Source organism: Aedes aegypti, chromosome 2, assembly GCF_002204515.2.
Source record: "Aedes aegypti strain LVP_AGWG chromosome 2, AaegL5.0 Primary Assembly, whole genome shotgun sequence".
Classification (NCBI taxonomy): Eukaryota; Metazoa; Arthropoda; class Insecta; order Diptera; family Culicidae; genus Aedes; species Aedes aegypti.
The window spans coordinates 125,787,365-125,790,513 of NC_035108.1; positions in this window are offsets into that span (position 1 = coordinate 125,787,365).

Below are 3,149 nucleotides of genomic sequence, written 5' to 3' on the forward strand. Positions count from 1 at the left end.
TGTTCTTTCGATAATAATAATAACACCCAAACAACTTTTATATAGCTTCTTGCTTAGTGAATCGATTTTTATCCGTCAAACGTCAAACATCGATTTACAAATGTAAACATTGTAAAATTTGCAGTAATGTTTACGGAAAAAACTCGTGCGGTAGCTGTTTTTTATTCATCGGTTTGGAAGCGTATTCGACTACAATGAATGCAGCCAACACAGGGGAAAAGAGCTGCTTTATTTTAATAGATACTCGTGAAAGATCATCATTAGGAACCTGTGCTTTTTGCTACCAGAGCAATGTGATATTATGTTGATTTCAGTGACAGATGATTTCAGGTGTCCCTTGTACAGGTAACGCTCCGGATTATGTGATGTGCCAATCACGGTGCAAAAAAGCCGCCAGAAATTGGCACCTTTTTGTGTTTCTTTGTAAAATCAAATATAGCGAAATACGTGAAGTTCGTGGCTAAAATAGGGAATCCTAGAAGAAGAGACAAACGAAATTGGAAGAATTTGTGTTCAGCTTGAAAAAAATGCCTATTTGAGGTGATTTGTGTGACCACTTATTTTCCGACGCTTATGGCTCGAAAGCTGTTATTTTTTTCAGCAGTTTCTGCGATATTTTCACATTCTTGCCCGTTAACCTTCCAGTCGTCGCGCGGTTTGGCACCGTCAGAACCACCACGCTGCTGTTGTGAACAAAAGCGAGGTTTTTTCAGCGGTGTTGTACAAAAGACAACAGCGAGACGACTGAAGTGTTAATATTTTTCAAACCAGTTGTTTTTTGTCATTATGAAAAGTAACCGACTTCCAAGAACCAACGCTTAGCGATTTCGTTGCATTTCGGTTTCGGTTGATTTTTCTCCAGAGGGCATGAATATGGCGATTCAGACTATTCTGCTTCTGGAAAATGGCACACAAGATTTATCAGTTTCGACATTTTAATCGGTGTTTGTATCTTGTATAAAAAACGTTAAAAACACATTATTTCAGCTTAAATTTATGATCTCCGATTCATAAAGTTTAATTAACCGTTTTGAAATGATTTTGTTTTCTGGGAGCTATTTTATAACTGTTTTATAACACAAGATGTCATGGTATTCACTATTATAACTCTTATATGACAAAATCTGCTATCTGGTATCAGAGAAGATGTTTTCGGTGTTACTTGGGTGAGACGTCAAGTCTGGCACCTTCAGCATTTAGACTCGTTTGTGGGATTGAATCAGGAAAGTGAACTCTTAGCATTTCACTCAGTGTTTCACGAGGTTCCACAGTGAGTGAACCGTCAGTCCTTTGAAGACTTCCCAAACCATTGGAGTGATCCTTCGAAAGAGTTTTATGAAGTCGAGCAGCTACGGGAGTTTTCTCAATGTTTTCACACATGAGAACCCATGATTTCCGTTTTGCTCGTCTCATTTCTTTGTTATACTCTGTCAGAGCCTTTCGGTATAGACTCCAATCAGAAGTGCGTTTGGCTCGGTTGAATTCCTTCCGAGCAGTTTTTCTGAGTTTATCAAGGTTGAAGTTCCACCATGGAACATCTCTGTTCGAACTAACTGTTTTGATCGGACAGCTCTCTTGATAAGCATTTAGAATTTTGTTTTTAATAGAACCCGAAGCTGCTTCTAACTGTATAATAGTCTGAATATTCGGCTCTATTATATAGTCTTCAGAACGGAGAATAGCTGAGTAGGTTTCCCAATCAGTTTTCTTGGGATCTTTAAACGACTTTTGAATCATTAGACCCCCTTCCCACTCGAAGACTATATGTTTATGGTCTGACATAGATATTTCATTAGAAACATGCCAGTTTTTTATTTTATCCGAGATGGATTGACTGCATAAAGTCAGATCAAGGACTTCTTGTCGTAAGATGTTTTCAAATGTAGGCTTATCACCGACATTGCATATGTCAATATTTTTGGAGGAAAGAAACTGCAAAAGATGCTCACCTCTGATATTTGTGTTTGTACTTCCCCATACAAGGTGATGAGCATTGGCGTCACAACCGATGACGAAGGGGATGTTGTGTTTTTGACTGTAAGAGACAAGAGCAGCCATCTCTGGAGGAGGAATGTCTTCTGCGTCGCCAGGGAAATACGCCGAAACCATAATGATCTCAGTACTGCCCCTAGCAGTAGAAACCTCCATCCTGACCGCCACGATGTCCCTTTTGATGAATTCTGTAATTGGAAAATATTTAGTATCATTGCGTATTAGAATAGCTGCTCTGGGAGAGAGCTGGCTGTCATCATATACCAACCTACACGAGTTTAGTTGAATACCTTGTATTCGAGTTTTGTTGACCCATGGCTCTTGAATCAGTGCCACGGAAAGGTGTTCTTTTGTGAATCTCCTGCAAAGCACATCTGTTGCGCACTGAGCATGATGGAGATTCACTTGGAGGATTTTAATCATTGCTGAGGCGTTCCGCATTTTCCGGACGTTTGCCGTCCTTCTTTGGATGTTGCGGATCATCAACTTTTGATTTTGGGGGATGTCTTAGATTTTGGTTTTTGTCCTTTCCCTTACCTAGGCCTGCTGGCTTATCCCCTGTGGTCAATTTTACACTTTTGACATTTCCACTGCCCTTATTGGGAGCCATTGAGGTGACACCGCTTGGGCCAGGAAGTGAGGTCAAATATGCATCTTTTCCATCAGAGGAAGACAAGCTAGCCTGTATGGTGGGAGTTGGTTGTGGGATGCTACTAGAGGCCTCCTCAGATTTCTCTTGGGTCGGCTGTCCAGTTGGATTGTCATTGGAGTTTGGGGTTGTGCTCTTTACTTTCCTCAACTGTATTTCTCCAAAGCGGTAGTTGAGGATGAACTTGGATTGAATGAGTTTTTCCATGGACGGTCCATCTACATTAAAGACCCACACCACATGCTTGTTGTTAGGAGTGAGCCGTTGCATGACACGCCAGTTGTTGGTTATCAGATCGTTCTGACTCTCGATGAGAACTTTGATACGATCATCGGTGTATTGTGCGCTTTGAGGGAAGAAGGCTCGAATCAGTTCTGGACGTTGAATCTTATCCTCATCCATTGCAACCAACTCAACGCCTTCCAGGGGATTTAATGCAGGTGTTATCTCCTTTACCCATTCCGCAGTCTCCTGATCCTTACAAATAAGAACCATATGGCCAGACTTG